Source organism: Poromitra crassiceps (assembly GCF_964638095.1).
Source record: "Poromitra crassiceps genome assembly, contig: HAP1_SCAFFOLD_54, whole genome shotgun sequence".
In the NCBI taxonomy this organism is placed as follows: domain Eukaryota; kingdom Metazoa; phylum Chordata; class Actinopteri; order Beryciformes; family Melamphaidae; genus Poromitra; species Poromitra crassiceps.
In genome coordinates this window covers 628,381-645,835 of record NW_028152261.1, presented here as the reverse complement: position 1 = coordinate 645,835, position 17,455 = coordinate 628,381, and positions in this window count along the sequence as shown.

The following is a 17,455-nucleotide window of genomic DNA, read 5'->3' as shown; positions in this document are numbered from 1 at the left end:
CTCTCCGCTCAATGTACAAGTACATCTCCGCTCCATGTACCAGTACCTCTCCGCTCAATGTACAAGTACATCTCCACTCCATGTACAAGTACCTCTCCGCTCAATGTACAAGTACATCTCCGCTCCATGTACCAGTACCTCTCCGCTCAATGTACAAGTACCTCTCCGCTCAATGTACAAGTACATCTCCGCTCCATGTACAAGTACGTCTCCGCTCAATGTATAAGTACCTCTCCGCTCCATGTACAAGTACCTCTCCGCTCAATGTACAAGTACATCTCCGCTCCATGTACAAGTACATCTCCGCTCCATGTACAAGTACCTCTCCGCTCCATGTACAAGTACCTCTCCGCTCCATGTACAAGTACATCTCCGCTCCATGTACAAGTACCTCTCCGCTCAATGTACAAGTACATCTCCGCTCCATGTACAAGTACATCTCCACTCCATGTACAAGTACCTCTCCGCTCAATGTACAAGTACATCTCCGCTCCATGTACCAGTACCTCTCCGCTCAATGTACAAGTACATCTCCACTCCATGTACAAGTACCTCTCCGCTCAATGTACAAGTACATCTCCGCTCCATGTACCAGTACCTCTCCGCTCAATGTACAAGTACATCTCCACTCCATGTACAAGTACCTCTCCGCTCAATGTACAAGTACATCTCCGCTCCATGTACCAGTACCTCTCCGCTCAATGTACAAGTACATCTCCGCTCCATGTACAAGTACCTCTCCGCTCAATGTACAAGTACCTCTCCGCTCAATGTACAAGTACATCTCCGCTCCATGTACCAGTACCTCTCCGCTCAATGTACAAGTACATCTGCGCTCCATGTAGGGCTGGGTATCGTTCAAAATTTTTCGATATCGATACCGTTTCGATACTTGGATTTCGATACCGGTTCCTGAACGATACTTTTTTCGATACCAATTTTTAGAAAAATCCATTTTAACAAAAATAAAACTGCATTACACATTGAAATTATTTTACAAATCTTTAGTTTCCCCCCATCTTAAGTTTTACAGCAGAAAAAAATAAAACCTACTGTATTTAACATAACTTTAAGTTCTCTAAACGTATTGCCGTCCCTACAAAAAATATTGGAGTACTACAAAGGAAAGAAATGTAGCTAAAACAAATAAATCAGTGGAATAGTTTTCAGTGCAAAACAGAGAGTTGCAAATCAGGGTTTAATGCTCACTGATGCAACAGAACTCTATTCTTGTACAAACTGATGAGATGGCTCCACTTCATGCATGGAAGACTAGTTGAGCATTGACTAGCCTATCAATATAGCCTTATATGCCACAAAGTGAATCGCATTTATATTCAACAAACTATCATGACATCAGCGTTTGTTAACGAGTTGCTAAAAATACATGGGCGATAACTGCCCGCTTGCACATAACGCTAATTAATTAAACATTAACGCTAGCGTTGCAGATCAGTGTGCTCACTGCTGCAACAGAACGTCATTCTTGTCAAATCTGACGAGACAGCTCAACTTCACTGACTAGCCAATCAATATAAATGAATCGCATTTACATTCAACAAACTATCATGACATCAGCGTTTGTTAACGAGTTGCTAAAAATACACAATGCCCGCTTGCGCATAACGTTACGGCGGCAATTAATTAAACGATCTAATGCTACAACTCACAGCCAGATGCATGGATTTGTCAGACTGAGGGATCTGATAACCGCTAACTTGCGGTAAGCTGAGCTGACCCACCTCTCAATTATTTCTCTTGTCTGTGGAAACCAGTCCGTGTTGTTTCTGTTTCTTTTCCTGCTTTTCATCATCTTCGCCATATGGTAATCCAGGATAGGAGTAGCTTGAGTGGCTAACTTCTTGTATACTATCCGCACCGCACGCCTGGCTCACAGTCACAACAAACACACCGGCTAAAGTGGGCGTAACGTTTCCTGCATGCCTCTACATGACAGCCAATCACCAGCCGTATTAGAGCGCGGCGTGCAAGCATGTCGCATGCTTATAGGCTCAATGACGCTGTTTTGTTTTGGTATCGAAAATTGGTATCGATTGACAAGGGAGGCTTCGATACCCCTTAGTATCGATGTTTCCATTTCGGTGCCAAGTAAGTATCGAAACTCGATACCCAGCCCTAGCTCCATGTACAAGTACCTCTCCGCTCAATGTACAAGTACCTCTCCGCTCAATGTACAAGTACCTCTCCGCTCCATGTACAAGTACCTCTCCGCTCCATGTACAAGTACCTCTCCGCTCCATGTACAAGTACCTCTCCGCTCCATGTACAAGTACATCTCTGCTCCATGTACAAGTACCTCTCCGCTCAATGTACAAGTACATCTCCGCTCCATGTACAAGTACCTCTCCGCTCCATGTACAAGTACATCTCCGCTCCATGTACAAGTACCTCTCCGCTCCATGTACAAGTACCTCTCCGCTCAATGTACAAGTACATCTCCGCTCCATGTACAAGTACCTCTCCGCTCAATGTACAAGTACATCTCCGCTCCATGTACCAGTACCTCTCCGCTCAATGTACAAGTACCTCTCCGCTCAATGTACAAGTACATCTCCGCTCCATGTACAAGTACGTCTCCGCTCAATGTATAAGTACCTCTCCGCTCCATGTACAAGTACCTCTCCGCTCAATGTACAAGTACATCTCCGCTCCATGTACAAGTACATCTCCGCTCCATGTACAAGTACCTCTCCGCTCCATGTACAAGTACCTCTCCGCTCCATGTACAAGTACATCTCCGCTCCATGTACAAGTACCTCTCCGCTCAATGTACAAGTACATCTCCGCTCCATGTACAAGTACATCTCCACTCCATGTACAAGTACCTCTCCGCTCAATGTACAAGTACATCTCCGCTCCATGTACCAGTACCTCTCCGCTCAATGTACAAGTACATCTCCACTCCATGTACAAGTACCTCTCCGCTCAATGTACAAGTACATCTCCGCTCCATGTACCAGTACCTCTCCGCTCAATGTACAAGTACCTCTCCGCTCAATGTACAAGTACATCTCCGCTCCATGTACAAGTACGTCTCCGCTCAATGTATAAGTACCTCTCCGCTCCATGTACAAGTACCTCTCCGCTCAATGTACAAGTACATCTCCGCTCCATGTACAAGTACATCTCCGCTCCATGTACAAGTACCTCTCCGCTCCATGTACAAGTACCTCTCCGCTCCATGTACAAGTACATCTCCGCTCCATGTACAAGTACCTCTCCGCTCAATGTACAAGTACATCTCCGCTCCATGTACAAGTACATCTCCACTCCATGTACAAGTACCTCTCCGCTCAATGTACAAGTACATCTCCGCTCCATGTACCAGTACCTCTCCGCTCAATGTACAAGTACATCTCCACTCCATGTACAAGTACCTCTCCGCTCAATGTACAAGTACATCTCCGCTCCATGTACCAGTACCTCTCCGCTCAATGTACAAGTACATCTCCACTCCATGTACAAGTACCTCTCCGCTCAATGTACAAGTACATCTCCGCTCCATGTACCAGTACCTCTCCGCTCAATGTACAAGTACATCTCCGCTCCATGTACAAGTACCTCTCCGCTCAATGTACAAGTACCTCTCCGCTCAATGTACAAGTACATCTCCGCTCCATGTACCAGTACCTCTCCGCTCAATGTACAAGTACATCTGCGCTCCATGTAGGGCTGGGTATCGTTCAAAATTTTTCGATATCGATACCGTTTCGATACTTGGATTTCGATACCGGTTCCTGAACGATACTTTTTTCGATACCAATTTTTAGAAAAATCCATTTTAACAAAAATAAAACTGCATTACACATTGAAATTATTTTACAAATCTTTAGTTTCCCCCCATCTTAAGTTTTACAGCAGGAAAAAATAAAACCTACTGTATTTAACATAACTTCAAGTTCTCTAAACGTATTGCCGTCCCTACAAAAAATATTGGAGTACTACAAAGGAAAGAAATGTAGCTAAAACAAATAAATCAGTGGAATAGTTTTCAGTGCAAAACAGAGAGTTGCAAATCAGGGTTTAATGCTCACTGATGCAACAGAACTCTATTCTTGTACAAACTGATGAGATGGCTCCACTTCATGCATGGAAGACTAGTTGAGCATTGACTAGCCTATCAATATAGCCTTATATGCCACAAAGTGAATCGCATTTATATTCAACAAACTATCATGACATCAGCGTTTGTTAACGAGTTGCTAAAAATACATGGGCGATAACTGCCCGCTTGCACATAACGCTAATTAATTAAACATTAACGCTAGCGTTGCAGATCAGTGTGCTCACTGCTGCAACAGAACGTCATTCTTGTCAAATCTGACGAGACAGCTCAACTTCACTGACTAGCCAATCAATATAAATGAATCGCATTTACATTCAACAAACTATCATGACATCAGCGTTTGTTAACGAGTTGCTAAAAATACACAATGCCCGCTTGCGCATAACGTTACGGCGGCAATTAATTAAACGATCTAATGCTACAACTCACAGCCAGATGCATGGATTTGTCAGACTGAGGGATCTGATAACCGCTAACTTGCGGTAAGCTGAGCTGACCCACCTCTCAATTATTTCTCTTGTCTGTGGAAACCAGTCCGTGTTGTTTCTGTTTCTTTTCCTGCTTTTCATCATCTTCGCCATATGGTAATCCAGGATAGGAGTAGCTTGAGTGGCTAACTTCTTGTATACTATCCGCACCGCACGCCTGGCTCACAGTCACAACAAACACACCGGCTAAAGTGGGCGTAACGTTTCCTGCATGCCTCTACATGACAGCCAATCACCAGCCGTATTAGAGCGCGGCGTGCAAGCATGTCGCATGCTTATAGGCTCAATGACGCTGTTTTGTTTTGGTATCGAAAATTGGTATCGATTGACAAGGGAGGCTTCGATACCCCTTAGTATCGATGTTTCCATTTCGGTGCCAAGTAAGTATCGAAACTCGATACCCAGCCCTAGCTCCATGTACAAGTACCTCTCCGCTCAATGTACAAGTACCTCTCCGCTCAATGTACAAGTACCTCTCCGCTCCATGTACAAGTACCTCTCCGCTCCATGTACAAGTACCTCTCCGCTCCATGTACAAGTACCTCTCCGCTCCATGTACAAGTACATCTCTGCTCCATGTACAAGTACCTCTCCGCTCAATGTACAAGTACATCTCCGCTCCATGTACAAGTACCTCTCCGCTCCATGTACAAGTACATCTCCGCTCCATGTACAAGTACCTCTCCGCTCCATGTACAAGTACCTCTCCGCTCAATGTACAAGTACATCTCCGCTCCATGTACAAGTACCTCTCCGCTCAATGTACAAGTACATCTCCGCTCCATGTACCAGTACCTCTCCGCTCAATGTACAAGTACCTCTCCGCTCAATGTACAAGTACATCTCCGCTCCATGTACAAGTACGTCTCCGCTCAATGTATAAGTACCTCTCCGCTCCATGTACAAGTACCTCTCCGCTCAATGTACAAGTACATCTCCGCTCCATGTACAAGTACATCTCCGCTCCATGTACAAGTACCTCTCCGCTCCATGTACAAGTACCTCTCCGCTCCATGTACAAGTACATCTCCGCTCCATGTACAAGTACCTCTCCGCTCAATGTACAAGTACATCTCCGCTCCATGTACAAGTACATCTCCACTCCATGTACAAGTACCTCTCCGCTCAATGTACAAGTACATCTCCGCTCCATGTACCAGTACCTCTCCGCTCAATGTACAAGTACATCTCCACTCCATGTACAAGTACCTCTCCGCTCAATGTACAAGTACATCTCCGCTCCATGTACCAGTACCTCTCCGCTCAATGTACAAGTACCTCTCCGCTCAATGTACAAGTACATCTCCGCTCCATGTACAAGTACGTCTCCGCTCAATGTATAAGTACCTCTCCGCTCCATGTACAAGTACCTCTCCGCTCAATGTACAAGTACATCTCCGCTCCATGTACAAGTACATCTCCGCTCCATGTACAAGTACCTCTCCGCTCCATGTACAAGTACCTCTCCGCTCCATGTACAAGTACATCTCCGCTCCATGTACAAGTACCTCTCCGCTCAATGTACAAGTACATCTCCGCTCCATGTACAAGTACATCTCCACTCCATGTACAAGTACCTCTCCGCTCAATGTACAAGTACATCTCCGCTCCATGTACCAGTACCTCTCCGCTCAATGTACAAGTACATCTCCACTCCATGTACAAGTACCTCTCCGCTCAATGTACAAGTACATCTCCGCTCCATGTACCAGTACCTCTCCGCTCAATGTACAAGTACATCTCCACTCCATGTACAAGTACCTCTCCGCTCAATGTACAAGTACATCTCCGCTCCATGTACCAGTACCTCTCCGCTCAATGTACAAGTACATCTCCGCTCCATGTACAAGTACCTCTCCGCTCAATGTACAAGTACCTCTCCGCTCAATGTACAAGTACATCTCCGCTCCATGTACCAGTACCTCTCCGCTCAATGTACAAGTACATCTGCGCTCCATGTAGGGCTGGGTATCGTTCAAAATTTTTCGATATCGATACCGTTTCGATACTTGGATTTCGATACCGGTTCCTGAACGATACTTTTTTCGATACCAATTTTTAGAAAAATCCATTTTAACAAAAATAAAACTGCATTACACATTGAAATTATTTTACAAATCTTTAGTTTCCCCCCATCTTAAGTTTTACAGCAGAAAAAAATAAAACCTACTGTATTTAACATAACTTTAAGTTCTCTAAACGTATTGCCGTCCCTACAAAAAATATTGGAGTACTACAAAGGAAAGAAATGTAGCTAAAACAAATAAATCAGTGGAATAGTTTTCAGTGCAAAACAGAGAGTTGCAAATCAGGGTTTAATGCTCACTGATGCAACAGAACTCTATTCTTGTACAAACTGATGAGATGGCTCCACTTCATGCATGGAAGACTAGTTGAGCATTGACTAGCCTATCAATATAGCCTTATATGCCACAAAGTGAATCGCATTTATATTCAACAAACTATCATGACATCAGCGTTTGTTAACGAGTTGCTAAAAATACATGGGCGATAACTGCCCGCTTGCACATAACGCTAATTAATTAAACATTAACGCTAGCGTTGCAGATCAGTGTGCTCACTGCTGCAACAGAACGTCATTCTTGTCAAATCTGACGAGACAGCTCAACTTCACTGACTAGCCAATCAATATAAATGAATCGCATTTACATTCAACAAACTATCATGACATCAGCGTTTGTTAACGAGTTGCTAAAAATACACAATGCCCGCTTGCGCATAACGTTACGGCGGCAATTAATTAAACGATCTAATGCTACAACTCACAGCCAGATGCATGGATTTGTCAGACTGAGGGATCTGATAACCGCTAACTTGCGGTAAGCTGAGCTGACCCACCTCTCAATTATTTCTCTTGTCTGTGGAAACCAGTCCGTGTTGTTTCTGTTTCTTTTCCTGCTTTTCATCATCTTCGCCATATGGTAATCCAGGATAGGAGTAGCTTGAGTGGCTAACTTCTTGTATACTATCCGCACCGCACGCCTGGCTCACAGTCACAACAAACACACCGGCTAAAGTGGGCGTAACGTTTCCTGCATGCCTCTACATGACAGCCAATCACCAGCCGTATTAGAGCGCGGCGTGCAAGCATGTCGCATGCTTATAGGCTCAATGACGCTGTTTTGTTTTGGTATCGAAAATTGGTATCGATTGACAAGGGAGGCTTCGATACCCCTTAGTATCGATGTTTCCATTTCGGTGCCAAGTAAGTATCGAAACTCGATACCCAGCCCTAGCTCCATGTACAAGTACCTCTCCGCTCAATGTACAAGTACCTCTCCGCTCAATGTACAAGTACCTCTCCGCTCCATGTACAAGTACCTCTCCGCTCCATGTACAAGTACCTCTCCGCTCCATGTACAAGTACCTCTCCGCTCCATGTACAAGTACATCTCTGCTCCATGTACAAGTACCTCTCCGCTCAATGTACAAGTACATCTCCGCTCCATGTACAAGTACCTCTCCGCTCCATGTACAAGTACATCTCCGCTCCATGTACAAGTACCTCTCCGCTCCATGTACAAGTACCTCTCCGCTCAATGTACAAGTACATCTCCGCTCCATGTACAAGTACCTCTCCGCTCAATGTACAAGTACATCTCCGCTCCATGTACCAGTACCTCTCCGCTCAATGTACAAGTACCTCTCCGCTCAATGTACAAGTACATCTCCGCTCCATGTACAAGTACGTCTCCGCTCAATGTATAAGTACCTCTCCGCTCCATGTACAAGTACCTCTCCGCTCAATGTACAAGTACATCTCCGCTCCATGTACAAGTACATCTCCGCTCCATGTACAAGTACCTCTCCGCTCCATGTACAAGTACCTCTCCGCTCCATGTACAAGTACATCTCCGCTCCATGTACAAGTACCTCTCCGCTCAATGTACAAGTACATCTCCGCTCCATGTACAAGTACATCTCCACTCCATGTACAAGTACCTCTCCGCTCAATGTACAAGTACATCTCCGCTCCATGTACCAGTACCTCTCCGCTCAATGTACAAGTACATCTCCACTCCATGTACAAGTACCTCTCCGCTCAATGTACAAGTACATCTCCGCTCCATGTACCAGTACCTCTCCGCTCAATGTACAAGTACCTCTCCGCTCAATGTACAAGTACATCTCCGCTCCATGTACAAGTACGTCTCCGCTCAATGTATAAGTACCTCTCCGCTCCATGTACAAGTACCTCTCCGCTCAATGTACAAGTACATCTCCGCTCCATGTACAAGTACATCTCCGCTCCATGTACAAGTACCTCTCCGCTCCATGTACAAGTACCTCTCCGCTCCATGTACAAGTACATCTCCGCTCCATGTACAAGTACCTCTCCGCTCAATGTACAAGTACATCTCCGCTCCATGTACAAGTACATCTCCACTCCATGTACAAGTACCTCTCCGCTCAATGTACAAGTACATCTCCGCTCCATGTACCAGTACCTCTCCGCTCAATGTACAAGTACATCTCCACTCCATGTACAAGTACCTCTCCGCTCAATGTACAAGTACATCTCCGCTCCATGTACCAGTACCTCTCCGCTCAATGTACAAGTACATCTCCACTCCATGTACAAGTACCTCTCCGCTCAATGTACAAGTACATCTCCGCTCCATGTACCAGTACCTCTCCGCTCAATGTACAAGTACATCTCCGCTCCATGTACAAGTACCTCTCCGCTCAATGTACAAGTACCTCTCCGCTCAATGTACAAGTACATCTCCGCTCCATGTACCAGTACCTCTCCGCTCAATGTACAAGTACATCTGCGCTCCATGTAGGGCTGGGTATCGTTCAAAATTTTTCGATATCGATACCGTTTCGATACTTGGATTTCGATACCGGTTCCTGAACGATACTTTTTTCGATACCAATTTTTAGAAAAATCCATTTTAACAAAAATAAAACTGCATTACACATTGAAATTATTTTACAAATCTTTAGTTTCCCCCCATCTTAAGTTTTACAGCAGAAAAAAATAAAACCTACTGTATTTAACATAACTTTAAGTTCTCTAAACGTATTGCCGTCCCTACAAAAAATATTGGAGTACTACAAAGGAAAGAAATGTAGCTAAAACAAATAAATCAGTGGAATAGTTTTCAGTGCAAAACAGAGAGTTGCAAATCAGGGTTTAATGCTCACTGATGCAACAGAACTCTATTCTTGTACAAACTGATGAGATGGCTCCACTTCATGCATGGAAGACTAGTTGAGCATTGACTAGCCTATCAATATAGCCTTATATGCCACAAAGTGAATCGCATTTATATTCAACAAACTATCATGACATCAGCGTTTGTTAACGAGTTGCTAAAAATACATGGGCGATAACTGCCCGCTTGCACATAACGCTAATTAATTAAACATTAACGCTAGCGTTGCAGATCAGTGTGCTCACTGCTGCAACAGAACGTCATTCTTGTCAAATCTGACGAGACAGCTCAACTTCACTGACTAGCCAATCAATATAAATGAATCGCATTTACATTCAACAAACTATCATGACATCAGCGTTTGTTAACGAGTTGCTAAAAATACACAATGCCCGCTTGCGCATAACGTTACGGCGGCAATTAATTAAACGATCTAATGCTACAACTCACAGCCAGATGCATGGATTTGTCAGACTGAGGGATCTGATAACCGCTAACTTGCGGTAAGCTGAGCTGACCCACCTCTCAATTATTTATCTTGTCTGTGGAAACCAGTCCGTGTTGTTTCTGTTTCTTTTCCTGCTTTTCATCATCTTCGCCATATGGTAATCCAGGATAGGAGTAGCTTGAGTGGCTAACTTCTTGTATACTATCCGCACCGCACGCCTGGCTCACAGTCACAACAAACACACCGGCTAAAGTGGGCGTAACGTTTCCTGCATGCCTCTACATGACAGCCAATCACCAGCCGTATTAGAGCGCGGCGTGCAAGCATGTCGCATGCTTATAGGCTCAATGACGCTGTTTTGTTTTGGTATCGAAAATTGGTATCGATTGACAAGGGAGGCTTCGATACCCCTTAGTATCGATGTTTCCATTTCGGTGCCAAGTAAGTATCGAAACTCGATACCCAGCCCTAGCTCCATGTACAAGTACCTCTCCGCTCAATGTACAAGTACCTCTCCGCTCAATGTACAAGTACCTCTCCGCTCCATGTACAAGTACCTCTCCGCTCCATGTACAAGTACCTCTCCGCTCCATGTACAAGTACCTCTCCGCTCCATGTACAAGTACATCTCTGCTCCATGTACAAGTACCTCTCCGCTCAATGTACAAGTACATCTCCGCTCCATGTACAAGTACCTCTCCGCTCCATGTACAAGTACATCTCCGCTCCATGTACAAGTACCTCTCCGCTCCATGTACAAGTACCTCTCCGCTCAATGTACAAGTACATCTCCGCTCCATGTACAAGTACCTCTCCGCTCAATGTACAAGTACATCTCCGCTCCATGTACCAGTACCTCTCCGCTCAATGTACAAGTACCTCTCCGCTCAATGTACAAGTACATCTCCGCTCCATGTACAAGTACGTCTCCGCTCAATGTATAAGTACCTCTCCGCTCCATGTACAAGTACCTCTCCGCTCAATGTACAAGTACATCTCCGCTCCATGTACAAGTACATCTCCGCTCCATGTACAAGTACCTCTCCGCTCCATGTACAAGTACCTCTCCGCTCCATGTACAAGTACATCTCCGCTCCATGTACAAGTACCTCTCCGCTCAATGTACAAGTACATCTCCGCTCCATGTACAAGTACATCTCCACTCCATGTACAAGTACCTCTCCGCTCAATGTACAAGTACATCTCCGCTCCATGTACCAGTACCTCTCCGCTCAATGTACAAGTACATCTCCACTCCATGTACAAGTACCTCTCCGCTCAATGTACAAGTACATCTCCGCTCCATGTACCAGTACCTCTCCGCTCAATGTACAAGTACCTCTCCGCTCAATGTACAAGTACATCTCCGCTCCATGTACAAGTACGTCTCCGCTCAATGTATAAGTACCTCTCCGCTCCATGTACAAGTACCTCTCCGCTCAATGTACAAGTACATCTCCGCTCCATGTACAAGTACATCTCCGCTCCATGTACAAGTACCTCTCCGCTCCATGTACAAGTACCTCTCCGCTCCATGTACAAGTACATCTCCGCTCCATGTACAAGTACCTCTCCGCTCAATGTACAAGTACATCTCCGCTCCATGTACAAGTACATCTCCACTCCATGTACAAGTACCTCTCCGCTCAATGTACAAGTACATCTCCGCTCCATGTACCAGTACCTCTCCGCTCAATGTACAAGTACATCTCCACTCCATGTACAAGTACCTCTCCGCTCAATGTACAAGTACATCTCCGCTCCATGTACCAGTACCTCTCCGCTCAATGTACAAGTACATCTCCACTCCATGTACAAGTACCTCTCCGCTCAATGTACAAGTACATCTCCGCTCCATGTACCAGTACCTCTCCGCTCAATGTACAAGTACATCTCCGCTCCATGTACAAGTACCTCTCCGCTCAATGTACAAGTACCTCTCCGCTCAATGTACAAGTACATCTCCGCTCCATGTACCAGTACCTCTCCGCTCAATGTACAAGTACATCTGCGCTCCATGTAGGGCTGGGTATCGTTCAAAATTTTTCGATATCGATACCGTTTCGATACTTGGATTTCGATACCGGTTCCTGAACGATACTTTTTTCGATACCAATTTTTAGAAAAATCCATTTTAACAAAAATAAAACTGCATTACACATTGAAATTATTTTACAAATCTTTAGTTTCCCCCCATCTTAAGTTTTACAGCAGAAAAAAATAAAACCTACTGTATTTAACATAACTTTAAGTTCTCTAAACGTATTGCCGTCCCTACAAAAAATATTGGAGTACTACAAAGGAAAGAAATGTAGCTAAAACAAATAAATCAGTGGAATAGTTTTCAGTGCAAAACAGAGAGTTGCAAATCAGGGTTTAATGCTCACTGATGCAACAGAACTCTATTATTGTACAAACTGATGAGATGGCTCCACTTCATGCATGGAAGACTAGTTGAGCATTGACTAGCCTATCAATATAGCCTTATATGCCACAAAGTGAATCGCATTTATATTCAACAAACTATCATGACATCAGCGTTTGTTAACGAGTTGCTAAAAATACATGGGCGATAACTGCCCGCTTGCACATAACGCTAATTAATTAAACATTAACGCTAGCGTTGCAGATCAGTGTGCTCACTGCTGCAACAGAACGTCATTCTTGTCAAATCTGACGAGACAGCTCAACTTCACTGACTAGCCAATCAATATAAATGAATCGCATTTACATTCAACAAACTATCATGACATCAGCGTTTGTTAACGAGTTGCTAAAAATACACAATGCCCGCTTGCGCATAACGTTACGGCGGCAATTAATTAAACGATCTAATGCTACAACTCACAGCCAGATGCATGGATTTGTCAGACTGAGGGATCTGATAACCGCTAACTTGCGGTAAGCTGAGCTGACCCACCTCTCAATTATTTCTCTTGTCTGTGGAAACCAGTCCGTGTTGTTTCTGTTTCTTTTCCTGCTTTTCATCATCTTCGTCATATGGTAATCCAGGATAGGAGTAGCTTGAGTGGCTAACTTCTTGTATACTATCCGCACCGCACACCTGGCTCACAGTCACAACAAACACACCGGCTAAAGTGGGCGTAACGTTTCCTGCATGCCTCTACATGACAGCCAATCACCAGCCGTATTAGAGCGCGGCGTGCAAGCATGTCGCATGCTTATAGGCTCAATGACGCTGTTTTGTTTTGGTATCGAAAATTGGTATCGATTGACAAGGGAGGCTTCGATACCCCTTAGTATCGATGTTTCCATTTCGGTGCCAAGTAAGTATCGAAACTCGATACCCAGCCCTAGCTCCATGTACAAGTACCTCTCCGCTCAATGTACAAGTACCTCTCCGCTCAATGTACAAGTACCTCTCCGCTCCATGTACAAGTACCTCTCCGCTCCATGTACAAGTACCTCTCCGCTCCATGTACAAGTACATCTCTGCTCCATGTACAAGTACCTCTCCGCTCAATGTACAAGTACATCTCCGCTCCATGTACAAGTACCTCTCCGCTCCATGTACAAGTACATCTCCGCTCCATGTACAAGTACCTCTCCGCTCCATGTACAAGTACCTCTCCGCTCAATGTACAAGTACATCTCCGCTCCATGTACAAGTACCTCTCCGCTCCATGTACAAGTACATCTCCGCTCCATGTACAAGTACCTCTCCGCTCAATGTACAAGTAGATCTCTGCTCCATGTACAAGTACATCTCCACTCCATGTACAAGTACCTCTCCGCTCAATGTACAAGTACATCTCCGCTCCATGTACCAGTACCTCTCCGCTCAATGTACAAGTACATCTCCACTCCATGTACAAGTACCTCTCCGCTCAATGTACAAGTACATCTCCGCTCCATGTACCAGTACCTCTCCGCTCAATGTACAAGTACATCTCCACTCCATGTACAAGTACCTCTCCGCTCAATGTACAAGTACATCTCCGCTCCATGTACCAGTACCTCTCCGCTCAATGTACAAGTACATCTCCGCTCCATGTACAAGTACCTCTCCGCTCAATGTACAAGTACCTCTCCGCTCAATGTACAAGTACATCTCCGCTCCATGTACCAGTACCTCTCCGCTCAATGTACAAGTACATCTGCGCTCCATGTAGGGCTGGGTATCGTTCAAAATTTTTCGATATCGATACCGTTTCGATACTTGGATTTCGATACCGGTTCCTGAACGATACTTTTTTCGATACCAATTTTTAGAAAAATCCATTTTAACAAAAATAAAACTGCATTACACATTGAAATTATTTTACAAATCTTTAGTTTCCCCCCATCTTAAGTTTTACAGCAGAAAAAAATAAAACCTACTGTATTTAACATAACTTTAAGTTCTCTAAACGTATTGCCGTCCCTACAAAAAATATTGGAGTACTACAAAGGAAAGAAATGTAGCTAAAACAAATAAATCAGTGGAATAGTTTTCAGTGCAAAACAGAGAGTTGCAAATCAGGGTTTAATGCTCACTGATGCAACAGAACTCTATTCTTGTACAAACTGATGAGATGGCTCCACTTCATGCATGGAAGACTAGTTGAGCATTGACTAGCCTATCAATATAGCCTTATATGCCACAAAGTGAATCGCATTTATATTCAACAAACTATCATGACATCAGCGTTTGTTAACGAGTTGCTAAAAATACATGGGCGATAACTGCCCGCTTGCACATAACGCTAATTAATTAAACATTAACGCTAGCGTTGCAGATCAGTGTGCTCACTGCTGCAACAGAACGTCATTCTTGTCAAATCTGATGAGACAGCTCAACTTCACTGACTAGCCAATCAATATAAATTAATCGCATTTACATTCAACAAACTATCATGACATCAGCGTTTGTTAACGAGTTGCTAAAAATACACAATGCCCGCTTGCACATAACGTTACGGCGGCAATTAATTAAACGATCTAATGCTACAACTCACAGCCAGATGCATGGATTTGTCAGACTGAGGGATCTGATAACCGCTAACTTGCGGTAAGCTGAGCTGACCCACCTCTCAATTATTTCTCTTGTCTGTGGAAACCAGTCCGTGTTGTTTCTGTTTCTTTTCCTGCTTTTCATCATCTTCGCCATATGGTAATCCAGGATAGGAGTAGCTTGAGTGGCTAACTTCTTGTATACTATCCGCACCGCACGCCTGGCTCACAGTCACAACAAACACACCGGCTAAAGTGGGCGTAACGTTTCCTGCATGCCTCTACATGACAGCCAATCACCAGCCGTATTAGAGCGCGGCGTGCAAGCATGTCGCATGCTTATAGGCTCAATGACGCTGTTTTGTTTTGGTATCGAAAATTGGTATCGATTGACAAGGGAGGCTTCGATACCCCTTAGTATCGATGTTTCCATTTCGGTGCCAAGTAAGTATCGAAACTCGATACCCAGCCCTAGCTCCATGTACAAGTACCTCTCCGCTCAATGTACAAGTACCTCTCCGCTCAATGTACAAGTACCTCTCCGCTCCATGTACAAGTACCTCTCCGCTCCATGTACAAGTACCTCTCCGCTCCATGTACAAGTACCTCTCCGCTCCATGTACAAGTACATCTCTGCTCCATGTACAAGTACCTCTCCGCTCAATGTACAAGTACATCTCCGCTCCATGTACAAGTACCTCTCCGCTCCATGTACAAGTACATCTCCGCTCCATGTACAAGTACCTCTCCGCTCCATGTACAAGTACCTCTCCGCTCAATGTACAAGTACATCTCCGCTCCATGTACAAGTACCTCTCCGCTCCATGTACAAGTACATCTCCGCTCCATGTACAAGTACCTCTCCGCTCAATGTACAAGTACATCTCCGCTCCATGTACAAGTACATCTCCACTCCATGTACAAGTACCTCTCCGCTCAATGTACAAGTACATCTCCGCTCCATGTACCAGTACCTCTCCGCTCAATGTACAAGTACATCTCCACTCCATGTACAAGTACCTCTCCGCTCAATGTACAAGTACATCTCCGCTCCATGTACCAGTACCTCTCCGCTCAATGTACAAGTACATCTCCACTCCATGTACAAGTACCTCTCCGCTCAATGTACAAGTACATCTCCGCTCCATGTACCAGTACCTCTCCGCTCAATGTACAAGTACATCTCCGCTCCATGTACAAGTACCTCTCCGCTCAATGTACAAGTACCTCTCCGCTCAATGTACAAGTACATCTCCGCTCCATGTACCAGTACCTCTCCGCTCAATGTACAAGTACATCTGCGCTCCATGTAGGGCTGGGTATCGTTCAAAATTTTTCGATATCGATACCGTTTCGATACTTGGATTTCGATACCGGTTCCTGAACGATACTTTTTTCGATACCAATTTTTAGAAAAATCCATTTTAACAAAAATAAAACTGCATTACACATTGAAATTATTTTACAAATCTTTAGTTTCCCCCCATCTTAAGTTTTACAGCAGAAAAAAATAAAACCTACTGTATTTAACATAACTTTAAGTTCTCTAAACGTATTGCCGTCCCTACAAAAAATATTGGAGTACTACAAAGGAAAGAAATGTAGCTAAAACAAATAAATCAGTGGAATAGTTTTCAGTGCAAAACAGAGAGTTGCAAATCAGGGTTTAATGCTCACTGATGCAACAGAACTCTATTCTTGTACAAACTGATGAGATGGCTCCACTTCATGCATGGAAGACTAGTTGAGCATTGACTAGCCTATCAATATAGCCTTATATGCCACAAAGTGAATCGCATTTATATTCAACAAACTATCATGACATCAGCGTTTGTTAACGAGTTGCTAAAAATACATGGGCGATAACTGCCCGCTTGCACATAACGCTAATTAATTAAACATTAACGCTAGCGTTGCAGATCAGTGTGCTCACTGCTGCAACAGAACGTCATTCTTGTCAAATCTGACGAGACAGCTCAACTTCACTGACTAGCCAATCAATATAAATGAATCGCATTTACATTCAACAAACTATCATGACATCAGCGTTTGTTAACGAGTTGCTAAAAATACACAATGCCCGCTTGCGCATAACGTTACGGCGGCAATTAATTAAACGATCTAATGCTACAACTCACAGCCAGATGCATGGATTTGTCAGACTGAGGGATCTGATAACCGCTAACTTGCGGTAAGCTGAGCTGACCCACCTCTCAATTATTTCTCTTGTCTGTGGAAACCAGTCCGTGTTGTTTCTGTTTCTTTTCCTGCTTTTCATCATCTTCGCCATATGGTA